The sequence below is a fragment of the Arachis ipaensis genome, chromosome B7, assembly GCF_059453495.1.
Source record: "Arachis ipaensis isolate K30076 ecotype BB chromosome B7, ASM5945349v1, whole genome shotgun sequence".
Lineage (NCBI taxonomy): Eukaryota > Viridiplantae > Streptophyta > Magnoliopsida > Fabales > Fabaceae > Arachis > Arachis ipaensis.
This window is the reverse complement of record NC_142442.1, coordinates 45,711,066-45,726,461: the sequence shown is the minus strand read 5'-3', so window position 1 is coordinate 45,726,461 and position 15,396 is coordinate 45,711,066. Positions and strand designations below refer to the sequence as shown.

The window sequence follows — 15,396 nt, the reverse complement described above, 5'->3', positions numbered from 1 at the left end:
TTTTCAATAAAGGACTGAAATACGTAATTCGTCAAGTGCATGAAGGTGCTTGGTATATTAAAGAGGCTAATGGCATAACCATCTATTCATATAATCTATCTCATGTTTTGAAATTTTTCTTGCACTCAAATTGGTAAAAAAAATTAACTCGGTTCAAAGTAATAATGCAAAAAGGTATATATACCTGCAAAATTTTATGCAGGATCAAGGAATTTTATTGAGATTTTCTTGCTCTCATATTCATCAACAATAGTTAAGCACAAATAAAAGTACATTGTAGACATGAGGTTTACTATTTTAGGGTGATGTCTTCTTAACTACATTACAATTGGTTAATACTTTGCTCATTTCTAATCTAGATGACTCATCTTCATTTGAAACTCGTTTTGGCATAAAATGATATACAATTAGAGAGAGTGCCAACATAGCAGAAAGTTGAGTATTTATAAATCAGTTACATCCACCCAAAGGAAAAATTTCCTAGACTACTTTTTTTGTAGTCTTTTGTTATTATTTTTCTATTTTTTCTAATTCTATTTATATTTCCATTCTTTTTTTATCTGGTAATATGTATAAAAAAAGTAAAGGAGCAATAGAAACTGCGTTGATATTGCTCCTTTACTTTCAAAAACTCGTATCCCTTAAGACAAAAATATTATCCATTTAGAGATAAAGCCTCGACTGCAGCTAGATCTAGAGGGAAGTTATGAGCATTACGTTCATGCATAACTTCCATACCAAGATTAGCTCGGTTAATAATATCAGCCCAGGTGTTAATTACACGACCTTGACTATCAACTATATATATATATATATATATATATATATATATATATATTTAGGAATGTTATACGCACAAAAAAAATCAACAACTATACCTTTATATAAATACATGTATTGTTTAATTTATTTTTAACATATATAATATATTTGAATATGTATTATATGTAGATAGTTGATTTAGTGGCTAATTTTTTTATGGATACATGGTTGATATATGTAGTATATAACTAATCCATTTGAAGTTAATAATGATTTAAATAATCATTTCACACTCTTCTAAACTATGTTATCTCTTTCTCTTTTCTCCCAACTCCCTGTGATAAAGCTTAAACCTAGTGCCTTTTGCTTTTATATACATAAGAGTAAAACAATCTTCTATTTTAATAAAGATATTTTCATAAAAAAAATACATATTACCAGTTTTTCATAGGAATTAAAATTGGCCAAACTGTAAGAATGTTAAGTTTTTCAAATAAACTTTTAAAGTAATCAATTTTTATTAACTAAAAAAATTGTTAATGAACAAATGTTCAAGAAAAGAAAATTTTTTAAATGTTGACTAATTTTTAGTTAAAAAATTAATTTTGAATTTTTTTTATAAAATTACAAAATTTCTTAAAATATTATTTACATTGAAATAATCAAATGTAAATATATTTCTTACACAAGATTCTCATAAAATTTCAAAAGAAATTGTACAAGGTGTTACCTGTACCTGATGAGGGTGAGGATCTGGAGCCCTCTCGAACTAGTTATCAATCTCGCGAGCTTTAGGAACAACGGCGGGTAGTACCTTCAATGACACTTTGACACCCAAGTTAGAGAGTTAGAGAGGTTGGGATTAGGGTTATTTAGGGTGAAGTTGATCATAGATGGGGGAAGCGATGGGACTCCCCTTTTATAGGATTGTCAGGCTATCTTATCTTGACTGGAGGTCCCACCTCCTAGGATTTGAAAGGTGATTGGGGAATGGATTTTTTCCTAAGCGTTTAAGATAGTGGGAGTTTGGTCAGGTTGGGCCGTGTTGGGCCCATTAGGGTTTCGGATGCCAGGTCCAGAACAGTTGTCCTAGAGAACGAGACTATGCTTGCTTGGTCTCGACGCTGATGTTGGTGAGTTCGGCTCTTCACATCCCAAGAGGTCGTGAGATCCACGGGCATCGTATGGGCTCATTCATACATTTGTTTATTGCACCTCTCGATTGAAGGGATTTGTTCGCACTTTTTCAAGGTCTCATAATGACGCGTAGTGGAGAGAGAATGGTTTTTGACATTTTTTCTTTTTCCTCCACTCTGTTTTTCTTTTTTTGCCCCCTCTCCCATTCGTATTTCCATTTGAAATGTTAAGGGTTTCAGTTTCCTTTTCTTCTTCTTAACTGCATTCTTATTATTCCCATCAACCATTTTGCTAGCCATTTCCTCTGCTTTGCATATTTTTTTTTTCTGGATTTTTGATCGCATTTTCCTGTATTTCGATTGTTATCATTGTTGCCGAGGGTCTGTGGAGTTTATGCTTTTGGCTTTTTGCTTAGTGGCCTCGAGGGTAATCAGTCCCCGGAGTAGCCGTTCATTATATATCATCCGTTGTTTTTGTACGATTCGTAAAAGGAGATTTCAATTGGTTGATAAACTTTATAAAATTTGAAAAGGGATTTTAAGCCTTATATAAACTTTGTAAAGCTTTACAAGGGGAGGCCCTCGTTAAAACCTCCCGCAATTTGGGTAGGAAAGAATGCCTTTCTGAGAATAAAGAGACAAAATGTTAGGTTTAAATAATCTTGAAAACACTTATGTTACTAAGTTTGAGTAGTTCGCTTATGGATAGTAGCGTCGTATGTTCGTGGCGTTACATGACCTCGACAGCTTGGTATCGTTAAACCACTCCAGTTTGTATGCTCCATTTCTGATCACGGCCTTGACTCGGTAGGGTCCTTCCAAATTAGGGGTTAGATTTCTTCCCTCGGGGTGGGAGGCCGATGTCATTACGTCGTAAGACTAGGTTTCCTTGTTTGAATTCTCACTTTACTATGTCTCGATTGTGTCTTAGGCTTACTCTTTGCTTTAGGGCAAATTCTCGTAGGTGTGTTATGCTTCTTACTTTATCGACTAGGTGATCAGGGCTTTGGCAAGTGCACCAAATTGATTCAAGTAATACCACAGTGAGTGGGTATCATTCCCATGAGGATTAAAGGACTGAGTGCATAGTGTTTAATTGAAACTCTAATTAGATTCACGAAATTTTGTAAGAGCAGGAATCAAACTTAAAATCATAACAAATTATTATACAATGCTTATGAATGATGAAATAAATAGATAATGATACATTCATGTTTACTACCTTGACTCATGCATAGATATTTTAACGACAAATCGTCTGTAATCAAACCCCAATCCCTTTGTGATTTAATTTCTCTTATCCTAACTAATAGCCAATTCCTTGGTCAATTAGTTAGCATTAAGGGGATTAACGTGAAATTATGATTTAAAGTCACATAATATTCAAAGCTATTCCTAGTCAATTGAAAAGTTACGAGAATGAGTTTTAAGCTAATCCCAATAATAACTTTTCCAAGATAATAAAGGAATCCAAAATAGACTAGAATTCTTTTTCAATATCTCTAATAATTTAGAATAAAATGAAAACCTAAATTCTTAAAGTATGAATGCATTATTCAAGATAAAATAATAATATTTATCAATCCATAAAACTAAACAGAGCTCCTAACCCTAGCACAAAAGTGACTCATGAATAAACGAAAACAACAGGTGAAAATATGCTAATGAATGCTAGATGATGAGATTTCTCTCCTCAAGCTTATTTATAATCTAAATCCTAACGTAAATTTTAAATTTAAACTAAATACAATCTTATCTTTCTTAAAAAATATCAACTAAACTTAATCTTTATAATTTAAATTAACCGAGATCTAATCTTGCTGAATTCTTGGAGTCGGTTGTGTTAAATATCCATGTTGGAGGAAGCCTGAGCTTTGGTTGAATGCCTGGGCATTGGGCGCCAGCTCGTGGCGTTAAGCACCAGGGCTTGTTGGTTGGTCATGATCATGGGCGCTAAGTAAGGTGTCAATAGGTAGGGTAGGGTAGGGTTTAGAGCCAACCCTAACCATACACGTGGGTTTAGAGCAATGTAACCTAACCCTACCCACGGTCAACCCACAGGTACCCGATCCTACCCACGGGTTTTCATAAATATGCAATATTATTATATCACCTAATGAGTATGCAAATTAGAAATTCAATATAAATAACACAATCATCCCTCAAACAATACAATCGTCCCATAAACAACGTAACTATTAAATGTTCAATTCTACATAAAGGTCTTTGCTTAAATTAATAACACAAACACAAATAAAATCATTATAAACCCATGAGCATTTCATTTGCTGCAACAAAACCATCACTAGTCTATGACTTTAGATATAGCATTATCATCGTCATCATTTACAGTTTGATAATCAGGATATATCAATGCAAATGAAATCAAACACTAAAAAGCTATTAGTTACATCAAATATTAATGTAACATGTTCAAATACACTTTGTGCGAATAAAAATGACCTAATCATCTTAAGCAATAATAATAAAAGAAGGCAAAATTGACCACTAATTAGTGAACGGAGCACAGAACACAGAGAGCGTTGAATAGTGAGAATGAATGAACGGAGCACTGCGCTGAAGTCTGAATGGACCACAAGGAGTGCTAAAGTTTGAACGGAGCACGTGACCATCCAAACACGAAGCACGACAACCATGCTAGCTAGAGACGTAGGTGAGCAGCGCCGGCAAGGGGAGTGGGGCCAGACGTGGAGTTGCAGAGAGATTGAGAGAAGAGAGAAGAGAATCAGAGATTAGAGTTCTTAGGGAGTTTGGGAGTTGTGAATCTATTATCTGAGTGTAGACTTGTGATATAATGTTGTATTTATATCACTAAAATATAATTGATTTTTATATAAACAAAAGTGTTAAATTATTAATTGATGATCATGGCTCAATAGCAAAGACCATTTGCACTAAGTGAGAGGTCCTTGGTTTAACACCCTCCTATAACATTTTCATAACATCTACATATATAGGGTGCGGGTTGATTGGGTAGAGTTGAGACTCCACCTGCACCCTATCCGACATGTACTCAAACCCGGTCCGCACTCAACCCTACATGCTACGCACCATTTGTGTTGCTCATCATGGGCACCAAGCACCATTGTGATTGTTACTTTGTTCTTTTTCGAAGGTGTTAGGCGGCAAGGTTGGATACTTGGCGCTAGGGCCCTAGAAGTGATAAAACTTGGGCACTGGCATGAGGAAGTGGCATTGGGCGTCGAAAGAAGGTGCTGAATATCAATGTGTCGGTGCTAGGCGCCATTTGTGGGCATTGAGCAACCCTTTTTTGTCCCGGGCACCAATTGTGTGCCACCTTTACTCCTTCATGGGCGTTGGGCACTAGGCACCTACCCTTGCCATAAGTTCCCACCTTTGATAGCTTCATGGGCTTTGGGTACCAATATGTGGGCGCTCGGGTGCCCTACCTTCCTTGATTGTTTCTGCCTTTTCTTTTCTCTGTCTAAATTTTCTTGAAATTATCCTGAACATACAACAATTCTAAAACAACTCCAAATAAAATAAATTAGCTGCAAAAACCTCAATTAATCTAAGAAAACTACTAATATTTATTAAAAGAAAAGCTAAAAAACACTAATAAAGATGTCAAGGCATCACAAAACCAAACTTAAAACTTTTCTTGTCCCCAAGCAACAAAAAGAAGAATGCACATAGATTATCTTAGTGATGGAAATTAAAGAATTATTTCATGAAGTCCAATCCTCATATGTGGTTAAGTTTGTAGTGGGTTATAATGATTGACGTGATCACATATGGGCTTCCATTACTCATGATCCTACAAACTATAAATCTGAGCATTCAAGAATCTAATCCGGATAATATTAAGGGTATCCTTTTATAGTTTTTAACCTTGAAGTCAGTTTTCCTTTTTAGTATTTGTGAATGTAATATTCAACATATTTTTTTCTCATAAACTAAAATTAAAGTATTGGGGAAGATACTTGCACATCTTTTGACTCTAAATATTTTGTCTCAAGGTCACTCTTTAGTGTAGGTTTTCAATCGGTAATTCCGACCCAGTTGGCTCAAGGTATCGGGTGATGAAGCATCCCTCGGATTCACTCACCCAAGTCTCTCCTTGACACAAAAACACCATAATATTTTTTTACATTAACAATTCTTGTCATTCCAACTGCTTCAAAGTTTTAGACTATTCTAAGAATTTCTATAATACTTTTCTAGATCTTATTTCAAAATATTCTAGCTATCTATTTATGCAATTTTTCAACACATATATGCAAGTTTTCACACATATTTAACCCATTATGCAAGCACATATTTTTTTTCACATAACTTATACTTTTTTTAATCTTACTTAACCTCTTTTTATTTTTTAGTCACTTAGACATTCTCTAACACATACAGATACTGGACAAAAAGCAATTTAACAAGTAAAAGCCTAAACTAAAAACAGAATGGAAGACGCACAGACAACATAAACATGATACAAAGAAAACAAACTAGTTAAAGACACATGACCGAGAATTTAAAAACAATAATAAAGTTACCACTCTGTGTGAGTTTTTCAATCCTCGTCTTCATCAGTCTCTTGTGCCTCTTCTTTCACTTCTTTCTTTGGGCTCTGTTTTTCTTCTTATTGTGTTCTCCTTTTCTCTTTTTGAAGAGTAGCATTTTTATCCTGCAAAATAATATCTCAAATGGTGCACAATTTTTCTTTAACCACCAACACTAAACTTCTATATTTGTCAAATTTCTAAGTGTAAGTGTCTTAAATGATATAAAGATGAAGTTAGGATACTTGTGGTGAACAGAAAAAATTATGAACAGGGGTTAAATGGCTTTGAAAGTACCAAGTGTGGGCCATTGGCACTAGGCGCCATGCAATGTAATGAGCTTCGTGCTTGTTGGCACTGGGCACCAACTACTGGTGCTAGGCGCCATGCAAGGTAAAAAAGAAAGAAGCACTGAAGGCGCTGGGCACCAACCATGGGTGTTGGGCGCCATGCAACGTAACAAAGCAAGACACATCGAAGACACTGGGCGCCAACCATGTGACTAGCTTAATGTTTGTTAGCGCTAGCCGCCTACCATGGGCGCTGGGTACCCATCTTTCGTTACGAGCTTCATGCCTCGAAGGCGCTGGGCGCGGGTCAAGCCATGGGTGTAACACCCTAACTTTTAGCACCTCATGATCATACTAAATGTCCGAGCACTACTAAACTCTAAACCTTTTTATTTTATACTATTTTTATTTAATAGCAAGCCTTTACGAATACAGACCAGAATTTTAATAAAGAAAATGAAAAGTATTTACTTTAAACTACTTAGCCAAAATGATACATATATATATAATCACATAGCATCACATACATAGACGTATTCCAAGATACTCAAATACAAGTCCTACCCCTCTAAAAATCAAAGGCAATAAACAGCGAGGGAAAAATAAAATCTAAGACTAAACCAAATGCAGAAAATACGGATATGTATATATGTACATAAAAATTTGAATTTCAGTCACGGCTCTGTGCCAAGGATTCCTGAACCTTTTGCAGAAAAGGAAATCTGTCTGGGGATAAGAACGTCGTCCTCGCATGTTCTCAGTAGGGTAAGTGAATGGCGTAAAAATATAGAATAAAATACAAATAGTTAATTCACGTCCCAAAAATAGTTTTCTCTATTAAACCCAAAAAATTATTCCTAAGTCCTACTTAAAACCATTTAAATCCCTTTCGTTAAGTCACATTACTTAAATAAAGTCTCGGTCACGTTAACAGTTCATCAGCCACAAGCAGCATTCCCCAATATATTACTAAGTTTGCAACATCAACAAAATATCCAATTAGGCACACAAGCAAATCACCAAGGCAAACAAGACAATCACAGGAAAATTGAATAAACAACCACAATCAAATCCAAGTGCGCAAACAAATTATGATCCATGCCTGTTCCTAGTGCAGGCTATGAGCTCATGCGTCGGTTGTCTACCCACAACCTGACGTTATTTGGAGTGAACCCCGAATATGGTTTCTCTACTGTGTCAGTTAGACACATTGGTATCATCATGGGCGAATCCATGTCAGTTAGGATACCTTGGTATCACGGTTATCCGTGTCAGTTAGGCCATATCATAATAGCTATTTAATGTGCATCACAGTAAGAAACAGTGCTATCAGTTAGATAAACATTCCCGCATTAGCAATCTTAGGCTATCTGTTAGGCGGGCACTTTCGCATTAGCAGTTTCGCACAAAGGCCCAGTTAAACAAAAAATTATCAATTATCTTTTTCAATCTGGCTATCAGTTAGGCGGACACTTTCGCATTAGCACTTTGGCACAAAGGCTCATCCAAACATACATTTCTCATGAATAATTATCCGTTTTCAATTATTTCTTTCATTCATGGTTTTTCATTTTCTTTCTTTTCATCATACCTCCACATCACCAAATAATCAATCTTACATCCTGGTGCGCAGAAATTGTGATTACACTTTGATTATGTAAAATTCATTGCTCTTTCTTTCCCTGGTAATGGCGCCAAAAACATGATGCCAATACCATGGTTCACAACTTCGCACAACTAACCAGCAAGTGCACTGGGTCGTCCAAGTAATACCTTACGTGAGTAAGGGTCGAATCCCACGGAGATTGTTGGTATGAAGCAAGCTATGGTCACCTTGTAAATCTCAGTCAGGCGGATATAAAATAGTAATGGGGTTTTCGAAAATAATTAATAAAACAGGGATAGAAATACTTATGTAAATCATTGGTGAGAATTTCAGATAAGCGAATAGAGATGCTTTCGTTCCTCTGAACCTCTGCTTTCCTACTATCTTCATCCAATCAGTCTTACTCCTTTCCATGGTTGGCTTTATGTAATGCATCACCATTGTCAAGGGCTACTTTCGGTCTTCTCTTGGGAAAATGATCCAAATGCCCTGTCACGGCATGGCTAATCGTCTGGAGGCATCACCCTTGTCAATGGTTACATCCTATCCTCTCAGTGAAAGTGGTCAACGCACCCTGTCACGGCACGGCTATTCATCTGTCGGTTCTCGATCATGCTGGAATAGGATTTACTATCCTTTTGCATCTGTCGTTACACCCAGCAATCGCGAGTTTGAAGCTCGTCACAGTCATTCAATCATTGAATCCTACTCGGAATACCACAGACAGGGTTTAGACTTTCCGGATTCTCTTTAATGCCGCCATCATTCTAGCTTACACCACGAAGATCCCAATATCTCGGACTCGGTCTCCTGTATTAGTAATCTAAGAGATATTCGTTCAATCGGAGGTAGAACGGGAGTGGTTGTCAGGCACGCGTTCATAGGGAATGATGATGATTGTCACGTTCATCACATTCAGGTTGAAGTGCGAATGAATATCTTAGAAGTGGAATAAGTTGAATTGAATAGAAAACAGTAGTACTTTGCATTAATCTTTGAGGAACAGCAGAGCTCCACACCTTAATATATGGAGTGTAGAAACTCTACCATTGAAAATACATAAGTGATGAGAGAGTTCATTGGCCTCGGCCCCAGAGGGGAACCGGAGTAACCAAGACTGCGAATACAATGATAAAAAGTTCTATTTATAATAAACTAGTCACTAGGGTTTACAGAAGTAAGTAATTGATGCATAAATCCACTTCCGGGGCCCACTTGGTGTGTGCTTGGGCTGAGCTTTAACTTTCCACGTGCAGAGGCCATTTGTGGAGTTGAACGCCAGGTTTTGATCCATTTCTGGCGTTCAACTCTGGTTCTTGATCCATTTCTGGCGCTGAACTCCAGAATTGGGCAGAGAGCTGATGTTGAACGCCAGTTTACGTCGTCTATCCTCGAGAAAAGTATGGACTATTATATATTGCTGGAAAGCCCTAGATGTCTACTTTCCAACGCAATTGGAAGAGCACCATTTTGAGTTCTGTAACTCCAGAAAATCTACTTTGAGTGCAGGGAGGTCAGATTCCAACTGCATCAGCAGTCCTTCTTCAACCTCTGAATCTGATTTTTTGCTCAAGTCCCTCAATTTCAGCCAGAAAATACCTGAAATCACAGAAAAACACACAAACTCATAGTAAAGTCCAGAAATGTGAATTTAACATAAAAACTAATGAAAACATCCCTAAAAGTAACTAGATCCTACTAAAAACATACTAAAAACAATGCCAAAAAGCGTATAAATTATCCGCTCATCACAACACCAAACTTAAATTGTTCCTTGTCCCCAAGCAACTGAAAATCAAATAGGATAAAAAGAAGAGAATATACTATGAATTCCAAACTATCAATGAAACATAGCTCTAATCAAATGAGCGGGACTTATAGGTTTTTGCCTCTTGAATAGTTTTGGCATCTCACTTTATCCATTGAGGTTCAGAATGATTGGCATCTATAGGAACTCAGAGTTCAGATAGTGTTATTGATTCTCCTAGTTCAGCATGATGATTCTTGAACACAGCTATTTTATGAATCTTGGCCGTGGCCCTAAGCACTTTGTTTTCCAGTATTACCACCAGATACATAAATGCCACAGACACATAATTGGGTGAACCTTTTCAGATTGTGACTCAGCTTTGCTAGAGTCCCCAATTAGAGGTGTCCAGGGTTCTTAAGCACACTCTTTTTTTTTGCTTTGGACCTTGACTTTAACTGCTTAGTCTAAAGTTTTCACTTGACACCTACACGCCACAAGCACATGGTTAGGGACAGCTTGGTTTAGCCGCTTAGACCAGAATTTTATTCCTTTAGGCCCTCCTATCCACTGATGCTCAAAGCCTTGGGATCCTTTTTATTACCCTTGCCTTTTGGTTTTAAGGGTTATTGGCTTTTTGCTCTTGCCTCTTGGTTTTAAGAGCTTTTGGCTTTTTCTGCTTGCTTTTTCTTTTTCTTTTTATTTTTTTTCGCCTATTTTTTTTTCTGCAAGCTTTGTTCTTTGCTGCTTTTTCTTGCTTCAAGAATCATTTTTATGATTTTTCAGATTATTAAATAACATGTCTCCTAGTCATCATTCTTTCAAGAGCCAACATATTTAACATTCTTAAACAACAACTTCAAAAGACGTATGCACTGTTCAGGCATACATTCAGAAAACAAGAAGCATTGTCACCACATCAATATAATTAAGTTAAGTTCAAAGATAAATTTGAAACTCATGTACTTCTTGTTCTTTTGAATTAAAACATTTTTCATTTAAGAGAGGTGATGGATTCATAGGACATTCATAACTTTAAGACATAGTTACTAACTACTAATGATCATGTAATGAAGACACAAACACAGATAAGCACATAACATAGAAACGAAAAATAGAAGAAATAAGAACAAGGAATGAATCCACCTTAGTGATGGTGGCGTTTCCTTCTTGAGGAACCAATGATGTCCTTGAGCTCTTCTATGTCTCTTCCTTGTCTTTGTTGCTCCTCCCTCATTGCTTTTTGATCTTCTCTTATTTCATGAAGGATGATGGAGTGCTCTTGATGTTCCACCCTTAGTTGTCCCATATTGGAACTTAATTCTCCTAGGGAGGTGTTGATTTGCTCCCAATAGTTTTGTGGAGGAAAATGCAATTGAGGCATCTCCGGGATCTCATGGTGATGAGCTTCATACGCCTCTTGAGCTCCATGAATGGGCTCTCTTGCTTGCTCCATCTTTTTCTTAGTGATGGGCTTGTCCTCTTTAATGAGGATATCTCCCTCTATGTCAATCCCAACCGAATTGCATAGGTGGCAAATGAGGTGAGGAAAGGCTAACCTTGCCATAGTGGAGGACTTGTCAGCCACCTTGTAGAGTTCTTGAGGTATAATCTCATGAACTTCCACCTCTTCTCCAATCATGATGCTATGGATCATGATGGCCTGGTCTATAGTAACTTCAGACCGGTTGCTAGTGGGAATGATTGAGCATTGAATGAACTCCAACCATCCTCTAGCTACAGGCTTAAGGTCCGGTCTTCTTAGTTGAACCGGTTTGCCTTTTGAGTCAATCTTCCATTGAGCTCCTTCTACACATATGTCCATAAGGACTTGGTCCAACCTTTGATCAAAGTTGACTCTCCTTGTGTAGGGGCGTGCGTTCTCTTCCATGTTTGGCAAGTTGAACGCCAACCTCACATTTTCCGGACTAAAATCTAAGTATTTCCCCCGAACCATTGTAACATAGTTCTTTGGATCCGGGTTCTTACTTTGATCATGGTTCTTGGTGATCCATGCATTGGCATAGAACTCTTGAACCATTAGGATGCCAACTTGTTGGATGGGATTTGTTAGAACTTCCCAACCTCTTCTTTGAATTTCATGTCGGATCTCCGGATACTCATTTCTTTTGAGTTTGAAAGGGACCTCGGGGATCACCTTCTTCTTGGCCACAACATCATAGAAGTGGTCTTGATGGGCTTTGGAGATGAACCTTTCCATATCCCATGACTCGGAGGTGGAAGCTTTTGTCTTCCCTTTCCCCTTTCTAGAGGATTCTCCGGTCTTAGGTGCCATCAATGGTAATGGAAAAAAAAAAAGCTTATGCTTTTGCCACACCAAACTTAGAATTTTGCTCGCCCTCGAGCAAGAGAAGAAAGAATAGATGAAGAAGAATAAGAAAATATGAAGGAGAAGAGGGAGAGTGTATTCGGCCAAGAAGGGGAAGAGAGGGTTGTAGTGTGAAAAATGAAGAAGAATGGAAGGCTTTATATAGGGGAGGGATGGGGGTTAAGTTTCGGCCATATAGGGTGGGTTTGGGTGGGAAATTGATTTTGAATTTTGAAGGTAGTTGAAGTTTATGAGGTAGGTTTATGGGGAAGAGTGGATGGATGTGAGTGGTGAAGGGTTTTGGGGAAGAGTGTTTATGGGATTGTGTGAAAGAGAGTGATGAGGGATGAGAAGAAGTGAGTGGAGGTAGGTGGGGATCCTGTGGGGTCCACAGATCCTGAGGTGATCCTATGGGGTCCACAGATCCTGAGATGATCCTGTGGGGTCCACAGATCCTGAGGTGTTCAAGGATTTACACCCTTGCACCAAATTAGGCATGCAAAATGCCCTTGCATGCAACTCTGGGCGTTCAGCGCCAGGTTGGTGCCCATTTTGGGCGTTCAACGCCCATTTACTGGCCATTTCTGGCGTTGAACGCCAGAACCATGCTTGTTCTGGGCGTTCAGCGCCAGCTTTTCTTCAGGGTGCAATTCTGGCGTTCAGCGCCCAGATGATGCCCATTTTGGGCGTTCAGCGTCCAGACACTGCCCATTTTGGGCGTTCAGCGCCAGAACCATGCTCTGTTCTGGCATTGAACGCCAGACAGATGCTCCTCTAGGGTGTGATTTTTCTTCTGCTGTTTTTGATTCCGTTTTCAATTTTTATATTTATTTTGTGACTCCACATGATCATGAACCTATAAAGACATATAACAAAGAAAAATATAGTTAGATAAATAAAAATTGGGTTGCCTCCCAACAAGCGCTTCTTTAATGTCAATAGCTTGACAGTGGGCTCTTATGGAGCCTCACAAATGTTCAGAGCACTGTTGAAACTCCCCAACACCAAACTTAGAGTTTGGATATGGGAGTTCAACACCAAACTTAGAGTTTGGTTGTGGCCTCCCAACACCAAACTTAGAGTTTGACTGTGTGGGCTTTGTTTGACTCTGCTTTGAGAGAAGCTTTTTCTGCTTCCTCTCCATGGATGCAGAGAGAGATCCTTGAGTTGTAAACACAAGGTTGTCCTTATTTAATTGAAGGATCAATTCTTCTCTGTCCACATCAATCACAGCTCTTGCTGTAGCTAGAAAAGGTCTTCCTAGGATGATGGATTCATCCTCTTCCTTTCTAGTATCTAAGACTATGAAATCAGCAGGGATGTAAAGGCCTTCAACCTTTACTAACACGTCCTCTACTTGTCCATAAGCCTATTTTCTTGAATTATCTGCCATCTCTAATGAGATTTTAGCAGCTTGCACCCCATAAATTCCCAGTTTCTCTATTACAGAGAGGGGCATGAGGTTTATCCCTGAACCAAGGTCACACAGAGCCTTAAAGATCATGGTGCCTATAGTACAAGGTATTATGAACTTTCCAGGATCCTGTTTCTTCTGAGGCAATGTCAGTTGATCCAGATCACTTAGTTCATTGGTGAACAAGGGAGGTTCATCTTCCCAAGTCTCAATACCAAATAATTTGGCATTTAGCATCATGATTGCACCAAGAAACTTGGCAGCTTGCTCTTCAGTAACATCCTCATTCTCTTCAGAAGAGGAATACTCATCAGAGCTCATGAATGGCATAAGGAGGTTCAATGGAATCTCTATGATCTCTAGATGAGTCTCAGATTCTTTTGGTTCCTCAGAGGGAAACTCCTTATTGATCACTGGACGTCCCAAAAGGTCTTCCTCACTGGGATTCACGTCCTCCTCTCCCTCTTTGGGTTCGGCCATTTTGGTAATATCAATGGCCTTGCACTCTCCTTTTGGATTTTCTTCTGTATTGCTTGGGAGAGTACTAGGAGGGATTTCAGTGATCCTTTTACTCAGCTGGCCCACTTGTGCCTCCAAATTTCTAATGGAAGACCTTGTTTCATTCATGAAACTTACAGTGGCCTTGGACAGATCAGAGACTAAGTTTGCTAAGCTAGATGGATTCTGCTCAGAATTCTCTGTCTGTTGCTGAGTGGATGATGGAAAAGGCTTGCTATTGCTAAACCTGTTTCTTCCACCATTATTAAAGCCTTGTTGAGGCTTTTGATCCTTCCATGAGAAATTTGGATGATTTCTCCATGATGGATTATAGGTGTTTCCATAAGGTTCACCTAAGTAATTCACCTCTGCTATTACAGGGCTTTCAGGATCATAAGCTTCTTCTGCATAAGAAGCCTCTTGAGTACTGTTGGATGCAGCTTGCATTCCATTCAGACTCTGAGAAATCATATTGACTTGCTGAGTCAATATTTTATTCTGAGCCAATATGGCATTCAGAGTATCAACTTCAAGAACTCCCTTCTTTATAGGCGTCCCATTACTCACAGGATTCCTCTCAGAAGTGCACATGAACTGGTTATTAGCAACCATGTCAATGAGTTCTTGAGCTTCTGCAGGCGTTTTCTTTAGGTGAATGGATCCACCTGCAGAAGTATCCAATGACATCTTTGATAATTCAGACAGACCATCATAGAATATCCAGGATGGTCCATTCTGAAAGCATGTCAGAAGGACACTTTTTGGTCAACTGTTTGTATCTTTCCCAAGCTTCATAAAGGAATTCACCTTCTTTCTGTCTGAAGGTCTGAACATCCACTCTAAGCTTGCTCAGCTTTTGAGGAGGAAAGAACTTGGCTAAGAAAGCCGTGACCAGCTTATCCCAAGAGTTCTGGCTGTCTTTGGGTTGAGAGTCCAACCACACTCTAGCTCTGTCTCTTACAGCAAAAGGGAAAAGCATGAGCCTGTAGACTTCAGGATTTACTCCATTAGTCTTAACAGTATCACAGATCTGCAAGAATTCAGTTAAGAACTGAAAAGGATCTTCAGATGAAAGT

General features: G+C 38.3%; 1 non-coding gene across 1 annotated transcript; it reads left to right on the top strand.

Annotated features, from left to right (window-relative positions):
* The first annotated feature begins 15,059 nt into the window (after nt 1-15,059).
* LOC148551010 (small nucleolar RNA R71) lies at nt 15,060-15,167 on the top strand. The gene has a single exon (XR_015893731.1). It is a non-coding gene; the product is annotated as a small nucleolar RNA R71 (small nucleolar RNA).
* Nucleotides 15,168-15,396: the final 229 nt, after the last annotated feature.